The sequence below is a fragment of the Rhipicephalus microplus genome, chromosome 10 (assembly GCF_043290135.1).
Source record: "Rhipicephalus microplus isolate Deutch F79 chromosome 10, USDA_Rmic, whole genome shotgun sequence".
Classification (NCBI taxonomy): domain Eukaryota; kingdom Metazoa; phylum Arthropoda; class Arachnida; order Ixodida; family Ixodidae; genus Rhipicephalus; species Rhipicephalus microplus.
This window is the reverse complement of record NC_134709.1, coordinates 62792293-62810844: the sequence shown is the minus strand read 5'-3', so window position 1 is coordinate 62810844 and position 18552 is coordinate 62792293.

The window sequence follows — 18552 nt, the reverse complement described above, 5'->3', positions numbered from 1 at the left end:
TTTGTTTTTTTGTTTTTCATTTTTTGTATTGTTTGCGTCAAAGGAGTTCCCTTCTTATTGTGCTATGTACCAACTAGACCCAACGCAAGCTTTGCTAGTCCCGTGACTAGAATTATGCAATGTCATGCAAACTGCTCAGCTGACTTATCATCGCGTGACACCACGCACTATTTAATCCATTTAATGACGTGACTAAAATCACACATCACCTACAGCTACAGTCACGATATGTTTAAGACATAAACACGTAACAGCTAGTCACTTGACTTAAATCCCAACATATGATCTATCAAATTTGATGTATAATAGATGTAAAAACTGTCCGAACAGATGCACCATCTACAGACCAAGGACCTCACCGGGCGTCTCAACAAGGCCATCGCCGATATCCTAGCCATGTACGTCGACGTCGAGCACAAGACATGGGATGCAATTCTCCCGTACGTGACCTTCGCGTAGAACACGGCCGTCCAAGAAACGACACAGATGACGCCGTACAAGTTGGCCTATGTAAGGAGCCCTTTCGACGCTATACTTCCAAACGTCGCTAACGAAGAAAACCTCGACGCCACCGTAACCTTCAGCGCGCTGAAGAAGCTTGTGAATGATCGCCCGCCTGCGCATCAAGAATCAGCAGGCGACCGAAAGCCGTTACTATCTTCGACGAAGCTTCGTGGAATACCAGCCCGGTGACCGTGTTTGGGTATGGGCGCCGATACGCCGACGTGGACTCAGTGAAAGACTTCTGTATACAGAGTTGTTCGACGTCTCGGACAAGTCGAATGTGGCGTTGTCCCCGATGGCTTAACGAGCTCTCAACAGCCCCCTGCACGAGCTGAAGTCGTTCATTTCGTGCGTCTGAAGCCGTATCATGCTCGTAATCAAACACGAGGACTGTATTTTTTGTTATTGTACTTTTCTGCATTGTTAATTATTGTTGCATGAGTTTTTTTTTTTTCATCATTTACTTTAAGCATCGGGACGATGCTTTTCCTGAGAGGGGCATTGCCATGAGCGGTTCTCATTTTTGCTCTTGCTGTATTCGCTTTACGCCCGCACAGGCAGTCAGCGACTGTCAGCGTAAACCACGAATCATGCAGTGTTCTACATTCGCAAACCGCGAATAAGTGCAAACCATGAATCAGCGGTACTGCTGACCCTCCCTTTACCGGCCACAAATTCGGCCAAATCAACAGCGTCATCTTGGATCTACAGTCTGCTCTCTCCGTCGAGGTCACGACTATGTGACAACATTAAGCGCTGCAGGTTTTTGCCAGCGCTCCACGCGCGGCAATCTTTCGCTGTGTTAGCGCGAACCTATCGAGCCTGCCAAATGATCGCGTGACTCTGCCGGACGTCACACCACTCGCTCATGCAACGATCACAACTGTATGCATACGTGATTTACTCTCGGGGGTTTTCGTGTTGCCTTTACCCCGGCAGGAAGCTATTCTTCCTCGCTACAGCTCAGACGAATAGACGTGTTTCGCGACGTATCGAACGTATACGGTCAAACTCAATATAAGACCCGGCATCCATTAGAGGCATCGTGCACGTGTAAGAGAAGAAACGGTCTACGACATATGCACAAAGGCACGGTGTTTTATTAATTTGTCGTACGTGCGCGTTGGTCTGTATACCTGCGAGCCTACTTACACCCATTTTGCCGATTTCGGTATACGGGAGCGGTAATAAAATAAAAAAAAGTAATGGAATGGTTTATCAGTGTCCGCGGACATACACGCCGCTTGTGGCGCATGGGGCTGGCGCAGTGACAGCGGTAAATTTTAATGACGTGAAATCGATTGTTTTCTCGCTAGAAAGGAGGCCATGCGCAGGTCGTGTTTCCCACAGTACTCCAGAAAAGCCGGGAAAATCCATTCGTTACACCAAAGCCTGTTCGCGGAAGGCGTTGCAACACAGTTCGAACATCGTGTGCCTGGACAAAGGAAGACAGGGACAAATGATGGACAGGGGGGTGTTGGCAATTGAGCATCGACTGCAGAAATTCGAAAGAGTGTCTGTTCAAGTGAAATTCATTTGTTTACGCGTGTTTCTCTTGCTTACGAGGATGGTACACCGTATATTTAAAAAAAATGGCACGGGACGGTTTGGTATTCACCTAACAGAACGTTGTGAGGTACAACGGAGAGGGGGGGGGGAGTGTAGATATTGTGATATTTTTTTAATTTGTGTCGATGTAGTCGCATAAACGACAAGTTACGCCTGTGAGTCCAACACTCACGACGAAAATTGTTAAAACTTTTACTCGACTTTCGCGTGAACGCAAGAAACTGATTAATATTACACTACACATATGTATTTTTCATTTGTGATGAATTTACGGCTATTGCACGCAGAAATTTGTCGAAGATGTAAGAGCACAAATACCGTGCCCATCATCCGGCTCTATGAAACATGATTTTTTTTTTCGACAAGGAAGTTGTTACTTAGTAATTTAAAAGGGTGCCACCAGAAAAAGAAGGGGCGCAACGCCACTTGTAACTGCATGTTTGACTCGGACGCTTGCAAATCCACGAAAATTATCACGTTGGGTCGTTGGCTTATGCTTCGGAGGCCATTTGGAGCTCCGATACATACATACATACATACATACATACATACATACATACATACATACATACATACATACATACATACATACATACATACATACATACATACATACATACATACATACATGCATGCATGCATGCGTACATACATACATACATACATACATACATACATACATACATACATGCATGCATGCATGCGTACATACATACATACATGTATGCATGCATGCATGCATGCGTACATACATACATACATACATACATACATACATACGTACATACATACATACATACATACATACATACATACATACATACATACATGCATGCGTACATACATACATACATGTATGCATGCATGCATGCATGCGTACATACATACATACATACATACATACATACATACGTACATACATACATACATACATACATACATACATACATACATACATACATACATACATACATACATACATACATACATACATACATACATACATACATACATACATACATACATACATACATACATACATACATACATACATACATACATACATACATACATACATACATACATACACACATACATACATACATACATACATACATACATACATACATACATACATACATACATACATACATACATACATACATACATACATACATACATACATACATACATACATACAAATCAAATTTGTTTATTTCAGCATTCGTACAATGTAGGAGCTTTGCCGAGCATGTCCATGTAATCACAATCGCAATAAAAATACGCGAGTGACCACGCCTTCTCGTGCATCATTTGTGTGCAACCATTTTTTTGTTTTTCCTGTGCTTGGCGCCGTGTTTTCGCGAACTATGCTGCCGCCGCCACCATAACTGGCGAAAGCTTATAGATACACAGTGGAACACGGGCACGCTGGAAATTATACCATGGGCACCGAACACGTGGATTGTTTCGGAGGAGATTGACTTGTGTACGCATGCCTTTAATACTTGCCCTTGTTTTCCCTTCACACTGCGCACGTAGCGTTTTAACAACATGGGTAATGATTTGTTTAGAAAAAAATATTCTATCGAGGAACGCTATAGACACATGGAAACAGAGTGTGCACAACCAGCAGAATAACAAACGCATGACTAGGCTGAATATATATACACGACACCCTTTATCAAAATAAATGTACAAGTCCACAGGATTCCCCGAACACGTGCTACTGAGGACCAACATACACACACTTTTCACAATGTACACGACAACGAATACACATAATGTACGAGGCTTGGTGCAAAATGTTAGCAAATAGGTATAACAGATGTCACGGTGCGAGAGTTAGGATGTGTTTACGACAAGTGTTCGACAATTTATATTATGAGGTACTCTTAGGAGAACAGTAAACTGTCCCCAGAGTGTGAACCATGAGGTGACAGCGTAAGAAGCGTGCTCTATGGATTATGCATTTAGAGAAATTTATTCTCAGACAGAGCGGAAATTAATAACATTCCAACAGAACGTCTCTACAGAACAGAACATGCAGCGACACACAACTATTTGTTACAAAAAGATACATATGCATTTGTGCACTACAGGGATAACGAAAAACAAATAATTAGTAAATATATGCGTATTGCATATTTACATAACATTTCTGCCGGTACTAAACAAACTCCAGCTTATCAAAACCAGGCAGTCCGAAATACAAGCTTCACGCGTTTTTCACAGACGAACACACAACGGCTGGGACAGTGCCAATGAAAACAGGGAAGTTTTATGGTACTCTTGACTTGTACATACACAAACGAAAACATCGAAAACAAGTAAAGATAGTGTACACATCTTACAAACTAGCACCAAGATCTAATTTATCACCGTGTATCCGAATGTTACAAGTTAAAGGAAAAGTAAAATGGATTGAGTTAAACACATTTCAGTGAATACCACGTATCCGTGCGTATTGGAGTGGGCGCTTGACTATAGTACGAAACAACTGGAAACTCCAGCTGTCCATCTTTATGAGACGGAATGCGGAGTGCCGGGAAAGCCTAAAAGACATTTAAATATTAAGTGCCAACTACAGAGATATGATGCTGCTCGCTACCAAGGGGCACGTATTAAATTTCGAAACCAGCGCACCTTAAATTCTGAGCAACCGACGCGCCAAGCTTTACTTGATGAGCAACGCCATGCGATTTATAAAGTTATTCCAGACTTGTACTCTGACGCTGTGCTCATAAAAAGATAATAGAGACATTACTTTGGCGTTCGAAAAGTACTAAAACAGTTTATTTAGCTCTTCCTCTGATGATCCTGACGTTCACCTCAAAGCTAGTTTTGTTTCGCTTGTGAACCCCTTGAAGGACAATGATTGTGCAGTCATTATTGGACCCATTACTATACAGGAAATCAAGCAGGCAATTGACAACTTGCCTTTATTGAAAACACCTGACCCTGATGGCATCTCAGGCAAATTTTGCAAAGCTTTCAAGAAAACGCTTGCTGCTATATTGCTGAATATTTTTTCAAATAAGTTATGACATGGATACACTGCCACAATCTTTTCGCAAAAGTCACACTGTGTTAATAGCGAAAACAACTGACAAGGAACAACTTCGCTTCGTCGAGGGCTACAGACTAATATCACTGTCAAACGTGGATTACAAAATTTTCGCAAAAGTATTATCAAATAGGTTGCAATTCGCTATGTCGATCCTCATTGGGTCTCATCAGACATTCAGACATGTGGAATCAGGAGTCGATCCATACAAACCAATATACGTGTCGCTCGTATTGTGCTTCAATACTGTCATGGTTTTCAAAAACATCTCGCGGTGCTATATGTAGACCTTGCAAAAGCTTTCGATCGTGTTTGTAATTCCTTCCTTTTTTCTCTTCTCGAACAATCCAATGTTGGCAAAGTTGTTCTTAATGGCGTTAAACTATGTTGGAATGAATGCTCAACTCGTCTGATAGTTAACGGTCAACTCACCAAGCCTGTTTCTATTCGCTATTCTGTAAAACAGGGGTGCCTGATATCACCTCTTCTATTTGCACTTTTTCTAGAACCACTGTGCCTAAGCATAATACAGTCGAGTTGCATTCGTGGCTTCAGTATATTAGGCAATGAAGTTAAAGTATTAGCTTATGCAGACGATGTCGCATTCTTTTCCATAGATAAGCCAAGTGCCATAAATGTGGTATATGCTATTGAAAAGTTTGGCGTAGTATCAGGAGCTCGTTTAAATGCCTCTAAGAGTTTAGGTGTGTGGTTTGCCCTGTGGGTAGCACACCGAATCACTTTGCAGGGATTAATTGGAGAAGAACTCCTCCAACATACCTCGGTGTACCATTGCATGCATATAGATTCAGTGCGCATTACTGGAAGGAATGCGTCCCTAAGCTTGAACGACAGACCCAGACATTTGTTCCCCATCGACTTTCAATCTTTGGGAGAGCTGAAGCTTGCAATACTTTCTTAGCAACAAAGCTTTACGGTGTATTGCAACTTATTCATTGCGCAAGATTTTATATACAACGCTTTCAACGGATTTTCGCTACTTTCATGTGGCCTTTTCGCTACTTTTGAGCCCGTGCGTCTTGATAATATATTCAAGCCAGTTAGTGAGGGTGGGTTAGGATTGAAACACCTCTACCTATGGCAAATAGTGTCACGATTCTTCTTTTTTCGAGACAATTCCCATCCTGTAATCTGTTCCTTCTTGCAGGTTACACTTGTTGATTGCTTACCAGATTTATTTGTTTCATCAAACTTCTCCGAACGCCCATGCTTGTGGGGATTCATGCAGAAAGTTTACCTCGCAGTTCAGTTCCTTAAATCTCGCTTTTCTGTAGAATACCTGTACACAGTATCGCGCAAGGTGCTGTATAAGGATCTACTGAGTAAACTCTTCCCACCTCCGTCACTGTACTCCAATCTTCGAGGCCATGGTGTGTTGAAGCGAGTGCGCAAAATCTACATTCCACCAAATTTAAAAACATTCTTCTTTAAACTCCACTCTGAAACATTAGCGGTAAACGCATGGTTAAAGGAAAGGGTATTTTTATTCCGTCTGTTAACTGCAGTCTGTGTGGTGTGCCGGAAACAATTGAACATTGCTTTGTTAGCTGCAAAGATGCCATACTGTTTTGGGATGTCCTTAAGCGAGCACTAAAAAAACGTTTCGTCCTTAATTCACACACATTGCGTTATCTTCTACCAACAGCGCTTGATGAGGTGCCATATGATATGTTTTTCCTCATGGGCATGCACAGCTTGTGGAAGCCACGAATGCAAGACCGCAATGCAGAGCCCACCACCCCTTCAAGCACACACTTCATTCAAATGGCTATCCATCTCAAAAACATTTCCGACGAGCTAGACTTTAGACCGGACTGGTACTTACTCTTAGAGAGCTGCTTGTCCTCCCACTTTCTTGTTTGCATAACATGATGTGAAGAACTCTCGATGTGAAGAACTCACGCTTTGTTAGCCATTGAGTGCTTATGAGTAACGCTTGAGCGCTTATTGTCGCCATTTGATTTTAGTTTTGTTTGCTTAATTTTGTCTTTATTACGCAAATACTTTATTAAATATCATGAAAAAAACTGTCACGCCTCTTCTTTTGAAAACAAGGAAAAGAACTTCCACTGCTTGGAAATGCAGTGAAAGTAGCTTTTATGTGTCACAAACACATGCATCCTGTATACATGCTTCACAATGCAACATGAAATATTGCAGTAATAATGCGTGGTACGAGCGTCCATCGCCAACGGGCGTCAAAGTATGTGATATCACAATGGCTCCACCGTGGTTGAAAGCCGGTACTCCACTCTAAAGGCACACACGCTACAGCGCATATTCCCTTTAAGCCACGTAGTGGGTGCATATCAAATTCGAAAATGTTCCATGCACTAAGTGTTTGAAGTACGCACTATGAACAAGATGTCACTATTGCGTTCAACTCCTAAGGGCGAAGCTTTAGTGTCCCCTAATTTTGTATTAAACTATTCGTTTTAAGTCACTGGCAGCTCTGTAAAACATTAAGCGGAATATCTGCTCGTGGTCCATGTACAGATTTGCAGTGAAAGTTTCTTTTAGTGTACTGCTACAGTACATCAAGAGTCTATAGACCCGTTCCATGTTTGTAAACAACGGTAGGCCGATGTCGACATTATGGGTAAAACTATAGCGACGTCCGCCCGTAACTTCCGCCATGAGCGCTGAGGGCTTCGCTGTGTGCCAACAAAACGGCGTTGTGAGACGCCATAAGCGTTGTGAAAACCATAAGCGCTGATGGCTGCGATGTGCGCCAAGAAACAAAACTAAGTTGTGAGACGCGACTCACATCTAACCGCGACGCAGATCGTCAGCATACCGTTTTTTTTTTTCATTGCTTGACTGAGAACACCACTTGCAGCATTGAAACTCCAGTAGAATCTGCAGTAGGCAGAGCGTCTTTTGCCTACTAAGACAGTGCCACCATATTTTCGCGACGTCGGTCCGGTGGATTTGTCTATACTAGGGTAATTTCCGCCTTCTGTGTTGTCTTTGCAGACAGCGCTGTCGTGAACATTGGTATGTATGGGAGACCCAGGCCTCCACGGCTTATGGGAAGCTGTAAAAATTTCCTTTGAACCTTTGCTGGTAATCCTCCGCAAAGGAAGGTTCCCGCAATGGAGGCGAGGCGTCCTGTTAAACGGCGAGGTAGAAGAGGGCAATGATTGCTATGTAAAACGCAAAAAAACGCATGCCTTTGTCTTGATGACTTTTGCTTTTGCCGTTAATGACAGGTTAAAATTAAAGGTTACTGATATGACATCGGTGGATCTCCCAAGTACGTTATCCCAAGTTTGTTTAGAAAAAGTGGGTAACGAGAGTTTACCAGGTACTTCTATGGGAAAGCTGAAAGTCGTCCCGTGCACCTCGCGCTTGATGAGTTTAGAAAAAGTGGTTAACGATTTAAAGTACTTAGTACTCTACTTGAGACGTAATAGCTCTACCGTCTGAAACGCTGTCTTGAATGGGGGGGGGGGTAGAAAAAGGGGGTAACGATTTAGAGCACAAGGTACTCTACTATGGGAGAGCTTAAAGCTGTCCCGACTAGGGATGCAAGATATAACAAGTAACGTGCACCTTGACTTGCATATGTCAGTGGCACTGTCGTCCGTCTGAAACGCTGTCTTGAATGAGGAACACTCGCGGCCTTTTGGGACTGCTCATGGACGAAGGCGTCGTTTCCAAAAGCGTGTGGCTGCCATGTTTCGCAACCACATCAGTTGGCCTAGCATCCAGTTGAAAGCTATGCATTTTTTTTCTGATCTCCTTTCTAACCGAGTTTTTTCCTCGCGTACGGGCGACAACCATATTCGGCAAATGATATCTTTAAAACTACTATCTTAAGCACAAACACAGGAAATACTTAAGGCTCGTTTACACCGTAACCATAGTTTTTTTTTTTTTTTGCATAAGACAGCCGGATGGGGAAGGTGGAAGCTTGCGACGAGAAAAAAAATCACAGCCTACCCACGGAGTGAATGACGATGAGTGGGGCGAAGTTTCGGAGGGTTTCGTTGGTAAACCGTGAATTTTTCGTCCTTCTGTCTGTCTGTCCATTCGCTCGTCCGTCTGTCTATCTGTCCTTCCATCTGTACGTCCGTCCGCACGTCTGTCTGTCTGTCTGTCTGTCTGTCTGTCTGTCTGTCTGTCTGTCTGTCTGTCTGTCTGTCTGTCTCTCGGTCTGTCTCTGTTCGTCAGCCTGTCTGTCCGTCCATCTGTACGTCCGTCCGTCTGTCCACACCTCCTGAGTGAGTGATAGAACTAGGTGGTCACGCACCAAGGGAGACAAGCATGTAAAAATACACGGCTTCAGGAGCTTCGCCCCTAAAAAGCCACCCGTGTCTACCGACGAGGTGAACTCGAGTAAATGCGTCGCAAAGTCGTGAGGGTATCACTTGAATGTTGCATAATTGGGTATTGTTTGGGAATGCTTAATTGCAGAACGGTGCCTGCAGTGTGGTGGCAACCATGGAAAAGTCACCAACTGTACCATCACAGTAAGATGCTTGCACTGCGGCAGGCCACATTCAGCTGATTCCGCAAACAATGACAGCGGCGCCTGGCCACCATCAACTCCCACCTACCAGCCTCATCGCGAGGCTCAAGCAGCCTTGCGGGCAAGCCCTAGCGGGACGGATTGTCCTCAGCTGAAGCAGACCACAGGCAAGAGCTATGCTGCCGCAGTGTGAGCTCCACCCAAGCTGGCGGACAGCTCGGCCCATCCACGCCAGTCAAGCGCAAGACAGCGGGAGCCGCCTGCTGGTCCCAAGCAACTGGGTTCTGCCAAGCCTCGCCCACCAGCGAAGGCACCCTCCCAACCAAATGTGGACAAGGAGAACGCAAACCTGAGGCTCTTGTTAAGAGTGGTTGCAGACCTGCTGCCTCCTGAAAACCAGCTGCGATCCATCTACCTTCAGGCAGGCGGTGTGCACCCTCATAACAGCCACAATGGTTGACACTCATCTGCATGGTACAGGGAAACGCCGCCGCCCGACTGTGCTTCAGTAGAACGCTCTCCCGTTGCGGCGGTGGCATCAAGAGCTCTCCTCACATCTCCTGCTGAATGAGTATGATGCGCTTGCTTTGCAGGAAGTGTACGTAGCAGTGGCCGAGTTGCGACTTCCCGGATACATCGGCTACCGAGGCGTCACGTCGTGCATTCTAGACACGAGCCAGGACGCGCCGTGCATGGCGAGTGCACATCCCCAGGATCCACCACGTTGCGCAGTGTACGTGCGACGTGAACTACCACATGCGCACATTAACGTGACCGATGTCACTGGGTGGGGGGGGGAGGGGGGGAGGACTTGTGTGTTGTATTGTGACGGGTGCGCTCCATGGTTTGGACACGATAGTGGCCTCTGTGTATGTGCGACCCGGACAGCGGTAGGACGTCACCATGCAGCTACAGCTCACTGCTAGATTCGGAAGCGACTACCTCTAATGTGGGGACATGAGTGCTCATCACACCATGTGAGGAGCCGCAGCTGTTCCACTCGATGAAGGAATCTGGTGGACGTTATCTATCAACTGGGCCTGCAAGTTTTGAACACTGGATCATTTACCTTCGTCCGAAGAACAGGTCGACCATCATGCCCCGCCATCGACATCACCCGGGTCAGTGAAGAAGCCCGGTACAACTGGGCGACGGATCTTGACTCCTGGGGTTCAGACCACCTGCCGATCGTCATCTTACCTGTGGGAGAAAAGATCCCAAGGAAGATGCTGTGTAGTACAGCCGACTGGCGGGTTTCCGAAGGCAGCTTCAAGACATCTCCGAGGATCAGGGTTTTCTGAATCTGGTAGCAGCAGCAGTGCAGGCGGCAACAATCCAGTCTAGGGTGCCAGAGCACCATCCTGTGCCAAACCTCCATCCCTTGAACCTACGAGCTGCAAGGCGAAGAAGGTACTAAAGGCCCCGTATCCAGCACAACCCACTCTTCAACCGTGTGGACGCGGTATGCCAGCGACATGCCAACTGTCGCAGGCAACAAAGCTGGCAGGGCATCTGCCCACCTTTGAGCCAGGCAAGAGGTATACAGCGCAAAAGAATGGCACCTTGTACAATTCTTTGTCTCGGGACCAATGATGCGGCAACCCGACATTGTGGCGGCTATCCACTTGACAATTGGTGAACAAGAACTGGGAGAGCGTCTGGCTGATCGCTTCAAAGAACTGCCACCAGCCTTTTCTGCAGCCCTCGCCACCACGCCTGCTCCCAAGCCGCCGCAAGGTCACCACCTTGCCTGGACAGCCGGCTAGCCAGATTTCAGCTGTGTCAGGAGCCCATTTCGGAACACGATCTGAATGATGTTTTAGCCAGTACTAAGCACCGTAGTTTCCCATGTGCCGAAGAAAACACATTCCAGATGCTGCGCAACCTGGATGTAGCCTCGCCACGGCACCTGTTGAAGACTTTCAATGGCATCTGGTAGAGCGGCACCCTACCCGGAGGCCTGGCATACCACTGGCGTGGTGCCGATCCGGAAACCAGGCCACCCTTGTGTCACCATAGCGTGCTACAGGCCCGTCTCTCTCACATCTTCTGCCTGCAAGCTCATGGAAGTCATAGCACTGGCACGCTTAAATTGAATTGCAGGAGCAAAGGAGTTTCTACCACAACAGCAGACGGGCTTCCGGCGCCACCGATGAACAGCAGACTCGATCGGGGACGTCATCTCCACCTTAGAGGAGGCCAGGATCGACAGCAAAGTGGCCCTGTTCGTCCTGCTGGATGTCTAGAGCGCTTTTGATAGCCTGCACTATACAGCGGTATATAGTGCTTTGGACACATTCGGCATCGTGGGACAAGTAAACTCTTACTGCATGGTCTTCACCTAACGTGACCACCTCATGTCTTTTGAACTAAACGGCAATTTTTCGTTTCTTTGGTGAAAATCATTTTCTGAAAAAAAAAACATTTTTTTGTCAATAAAACACTGTTTCCCGCCAAAAATGGAGTTCTGTGAACGAAAGAGATCAAAAGAGCCGACCTATATTCGTTGCAAGGAGAGCGCATGTGATAATATCATCCTGCGTGCAGGTCTGTACATCGACTGCTACTCAACCGAAGAGGAACGCGCACGTCTTCAAGGAGCATGAAGGAACACAAGGAGGGGTGGAGGACTAGGACGTTGCAGCCCTAGAGCAGCCAATGTGAACTTTGACTTTGAGAGGGCGTGCTCTATTTCGGCAGGCATTACAGACGGGCCGTAACCCCTTCTACGCGCTGTACTCTCAACGCGAACGGAGTGTGCGAAAATTTCTTCTCTTCCCGGATCGGCCATAAGCGGGGTTTGCACTGCGCCTTAATCGAAAGGCGGCCACACCATTGTGGCGCCATTTCGGGGGTCCATTCGTTCGTGCTGTACGTACACCGGCGTGCAAGAGGTGTTCTAGGGGTTTCTAGCCATTCAAGTTGCTACACGGATATCGAACACAGCAAGTGCAGAAAGTTTTCTGCACGTGCGGCAAGTGCGCGGACCTTTGAAACGGCAAACCCACCGAGTGCTCCTCGCAGATTGGATTGGATTGGATAAACTTTTATTGATTGGATAAACCTTTGTTTCCTCACAGATGACGTCAAGCCTTACACTTAGTATAAAAATACAATTTGTTGGTAACGCCTTCATTGATAAAGAGCTTAAGTGAAACTAACAAATTGTATCTTTTGGACCAGATATCGCGCAAATAAAGAGAACGTTGGTTAAAGGGACTATGGCCACTCCAAGTGTCGAAGTGGTTTTCTAGCTGCCAGTTATCTAAACGCGAGGCAAAAAGACGTTACTACAACTGAATGTTTACAAGCAGTCTCATGAAGCCTCGAGCTAGCACTCGCCCGACTGCCCTTCAAGCGACGCAGCCTTCCCCCCCCCCCCCCCCCCCAAAAAAAAAAAACAATGCAAAGCAATGAATGCAATGCCGTGATGTTTATTCTTCAACCGTCAGCTATTGACATCAGAAATATATAAGGAGGCGGACGTTTAACGTGGCGTAACCGCTTCACAGAGGGCCTTCCGACATCAGCCGGCCTTCAGCGATGGGCCCACTACTGAGAGCTGCACGTATTAAAACCCAATAGCGGCTACTCCGACCAGGAGATATGTCTTTATTAATGAGGTGACATTTTTTTAAACAAAAAAGCACGCGAAAACTCCGAGTTCGGACCTTAGCACTCACGCGTCCGAAAGGGCGAGGTATTTTAGGGACAATTCGACTGCTTGGCTCCTGCTTTCACTTGAGCCCCTCTTCACTATCGAATAAATGTGGCAGACACGCTCTATTCGATTTGAGAACTACCCCGACAGCGCTAGACAGGAGGGCGAGAGCAGAACACACTTTGCTCGCCGTTGGCTCGCCTGACCGTTCGGGTGCAACGCCGCCTCCTCTCCTATTAATATGATTAAGAAGGAAAAACTCCCAAGCATTTCCCCGAGGGTGAACATGGTTAAGTGCGAATACACGCGGTGATCCTATGAGGTGTATTTATTAATTCGCACTATTATATTTATTAATCACACTATGGTGCCTTTATGGTGTAATGGTTCCTGGGAATCGCAATTTGATCACACGGGGGAGTTTACGTTAACTCACTGGCGAATGCCAACGGATTTTAACTTTACTCCCCCTCACGACCCGCTCTCGACGGGAGACTGAGAGAGAAGGCGGGCGCGCGAGAGAGAGGGGTGCGCGCGCAGCTGCAACGAGCGAGGAGAGCGGAGGAGCGAGCGAAGGGAGAGGGGGTATAAGGCGCGTTACTGACACCGATATCAGCGTCGCGTCCGTGGCTTATTCGGTAGAGCGTCGCGCTGCGGCCCGCCAAGTCCTCTTTCTTTTAAAGATAGAGAGAAGAGTGCAGACGCTGCCGACGGCGGTGGATGGTTTGGGGTCGCTTATAAAGTGTATTCACACTTAAAACGTAGACGGATATGTCCTCCCTCTTTGTACATATTGTTTTACTTGAATGCGCAGCAGTACCGCCAGCACCCTTTGGTTTTGTTACGGCGACGCGCGCCCGCACTACCTCTGCCAGCCGCCAGTGTCATCTTCGGGAGCGGCTAAAAAGTGCGTGCTTTCATCCCCAGGGCGGCCGTGGAAACATCCGGCGCTGGTTCCACTACAGTGGGTAACTATCCAAGAACAAATAATCAAAATGCAAATATAAAAATTCACTGCCCCCAATCCTGCGGCTCACTTGCCATTCATGTGTGTAAGAGAGTCGTGCTACAAAATTTCGGATGCGACCATCAGCATTTTTCGCTGCTAACACAAACACTACACGCAATAGTAATTAAAGGTACGACGTCCCTACACGAAACAATCAGTATGACACGGAGCGATGTCAAAATCTTCGCGGAAGTTTGGCACGAATTCAACGTTTTTTGACGAAAAACCAGTGGCACTTACATGTGTGTTTATAAAAAAAGCACCAATCTGTTAATGCGCTATCCGTGTTTCACGTCACACAATAAGTTCTGTTGTGGTCGAATACTAAGCACTCGACAATGAAGTAGTCATTCTCGGGACGGCTTTGCGCTCTCCCATAGTAGAGTACCCTGTGCTCTATATCGTTACCCCTTTTTCTAACCCCCCCCCCCCCCCCAATACTAAGCACTCGAAATCGTTAACCACAATTTCTAAACTCACAAACGGTCGTGTGGGTCCATGGTGGAACTTTTTTTGCTATTCCTTCCTACTTCCTATTGTGGCATTGAGGCCCACGGGACGGCTTTTTATAAGCTCTCCCATATTAGAGTACCAAGTACTCTGTCTAAATTGTTACCTACTATTTCTACCCCCCACACACATAGTCTGTAAATCGTTGATTTACTTTGTTACACACTTTCTTTTTCTTTTAGCGGGACGGCTCCATGCTCTCTCATAGCTGAGTTAATGAAGTACTCGAAATCGTTAAACATTTATTTTAAACACACGGCCATAGGACGGCTTAAAGCTCTCCAATAGTAAAGTAATTGGTACACTAAATTGCTACCCACTTTTAAGGGCGAAGCTCCTTATTTATTTATTTATTTATTTATTAGAATACCCTCAGGGCCCATAGGGCATTACAGAGGGTATAGCGGCACCCGTTCGTCCTTCGTACCGTCTTAGTGTATAACAAGTATAACATTTTGACCTCCAAGGTGGTGCCGGTGAGATATTTCTTCTGTGCGTTGTTTAACAATAAAAAATGGTGCTTAATGCACATGCCAATGGCTGCTAATGGGGAATGAGAGACAGGATCATTCGGCTTTTAGTGAACGCGCACGCTGCGATTCCCATTAGCAGCCATTGGCATGTACATTAAGCACTATCTGACAACAAAGGGTTGCTACGTACGTTATACTCGCTGGGCGTACTCTGATTGGTTTTAGAAAGGTTTAGCGAGCATTGGGCCGCAGTGCCATGAATATGGTGAACTAGTATATACCATGAACTCGAGGTGGTTAAAGGTGGGAAGTACACCCGAAGCGCAAGCCGTAAGAAAGTGTGCGTGTGTCACCTCTCGTTTAGTCCTTGGAATTTCCTCTGGATGGTGGTGCTTCTATATGGGGAATATATGATGAAAAGATGCGAGATGGTGGTACTTGGAGTGTTGAATAGATGGACGAACGCACACACAGACAGATGCATGGATGGACGCATGAACGGACGCAGATGCGGATGCATGGACGAACGCACGACCAGACGCACGAACAGACGCACGCACGGACGGGCGGATGGACGCATGGACGGTCACACAGACGGACGCATGGACAGACGGAAGCAAAAACGAATGGACGGACGAATGCTTCGCCCCACTCTCCATCATTCACTCCGTCGATATGCTGCCATTTTTTTTTTCTAAACACATTTACATTCTGGACGTTGATCTCAAGGCCGCTTCGCCTGCCTTCTCATTGTTGCTGGTGCCTATACTGTCTTTGACGCAATCGCTGCGAGGCGGTTGCCGCAGGTCGTCGCCGTCACGCTCTCTTCTCGATTTTGGAGCGACTGTACAAAGAACTACTATCTTTTTTGACGGAGGAACTCTTCTTTTTGGGTGAGGAGAAATTCCTTCGACACTGCTCCAGCCTTTTTGGGTTCGTCTGCAAGAGACGTGTAAAGCATGTTTTCAGGCCTGCCTGGTTTTGGTAGGTTAATCTTTGTTTAGTACTCACACAAATACCTTGTAAATACTATGTAAATACCTAACATATAGATCTTTACATTTCATTTGTGTATTCTTCGTTTACCATGTATTGTACATATGTAAACATATCTTTTTGTAACAATTCTTGTGGATCTGTGTATGTTGTGTTCCGTGTGCATATATGTAAACATATGTTTTTGCAACAATTTTTGGTGTGTCTGTGAATGTTGTGTTCCATGACGACGTTCTGTTGGATTGTAACTGATGTTCACTGTTCGTGAGAATAAATTTCTCTAAACGCCTGCGTACTTGAAAATGTGAAGCTCAAGGGACGGCTTTTTCCCTCTCCCGCTGTAGAGGAATAAGTACTCTAAATCGTCAACAACTTTTTCTAAACACATATCAAGTGTGACGCCCCCAAGACGGCCTTACGCTATCCCATAGTAGAGTACCTTGTACTCTAAAATCGGTACCCACGTTTTAAACACACACTGAACGGTGAACGTCGTTCACGTTTCGTGCCACCTAGGTCATGGTGCCACCAATGCGAATGCATTCGGCAAGTAATTTTACCATAGAGTAACATAGTAATGTTATTCTATGGTATGATTTTACAGCAAAAGCTGGTATGAGATCAAAACTGGGGTCTCGCGCAGCGCCGCAGTTGTCTGCCGCCACCAGTGTCTGTAACCACATCGCGAAATTAGCAAAAAAAAAAAAAACTCGTACCATTGACACAGTGGGGCTCCAGCCCGGGTCCGCTGGGTGCCACCCCAATTTTCTACCACTCAGCCACGCTGGTGCGTAGGCCTTGTTCGCAAACTTGCCTTAGGCAGGCTTAATGTCGGGAAAGCAATCGCGTTAGTACGACTTACAAAGCGTTTTAAAATAGCGAAAGAACAAGCAGTCGTCGTACAATGCTAATAGCGTAACGAGTGGGTCGTCCAATGCTCGAACCCATTACAAAAGCTTGTTTTTGTTCAGCTATAAACTGCCGCGCATACCCACTTCAGGCATAATTCATCATCGTCGTCAGCCACTGCATGAACAATTGGCACGAAATTCCTCGCAATAGTCTAGCGCATACCACGCTTCTCAGAGGAATGACGAAAAATAGCATAGAGAATGCTAGCCTACTGCCCTAAAATTTTTATTAATAATGCCATAGTGGGAATCAAAGAAGTGTGCTTGCAGTGATTACTGAATGAGTGTTTAGAAAAGGCTCTGAAAGGCAGCTCTTCTATCTTTCGCTGTGACTGTTCTGTGCCTTCCGCACATGCCTGGCATTTTATTTGTTCTTGTTGTTGTTGATACGGCCTCATCAAGTGTGAGGTCCCCGGGGCGGCTTTCAGCTGTCTTGCACAGTATAAGAGTGCCTACACTACTCTAACCGTTATCTACATTTAGGAGCGAAGCTCGTGGCCATGGGTCTTCCCCTCCTAGCTCGTCCTGGTTCGCGACCACCTAGTTCGATGACTCACCGAGTAGGTGCACACAGACAGACAGTACAGATCGATAGACGGACGGACGAACAGATGGACGGACGTAAGCAAGAACGAACGAACGGAATGTTAATGAGGACACGTGTGGCGCCCCGTGCGTGTGACCCAAGACAGCCTGCGTTTTGACTCAATTCTCAAACTCAGCTGACCCTCCGAACGTGAAAGCAACCGACACAACGCGCAGCTTGGGGACCCAGTGTCTACAGCCCCCAATTCTCAACTCTAATAGTGCTCTATTCGCCTCGAAACTGGGACAGCTTAGTGCTCTTTGAGTACATTGCACTCAAAATAGTGGAACAATTTGTACTGAACAAGTCATTCAAATATAGGGGGGAAGCTCCCAAAGCCGTGGGTCTGTCCCTCCTAGCTCGCCGTGGTTCGTGACCGCCTAGTTCGATCACTAACTCAGCAGATGCGGAGAGACACAGACAGGTGGACAGACAGACAGAAAGACAGACGCACGGACTGACGGAAGCATGCACGGATGGACGGACGCTTCGCCCCACTTATCCTAGATAATTCTGCGAATATGCTGTGATTTTTTGTTGCAAAAAAAATTTTCTACATGTGGCTGAGTTGTGGTTGTAGGTGGAGCTTACATTTATTCTTAGGTTGTAAACGGCTATAGACAATAATATTGACAAGACTATACGCCTTTGAAACATAGAGAAACAGGCTCCAGACGCATGGTAGTCAAGGCCGTCAACCACCAAAGACATAAACAAGACTCAGTCAATGAAAACGCATGTACGAATGCTGTAGCCAGTGTTACGGCGGTT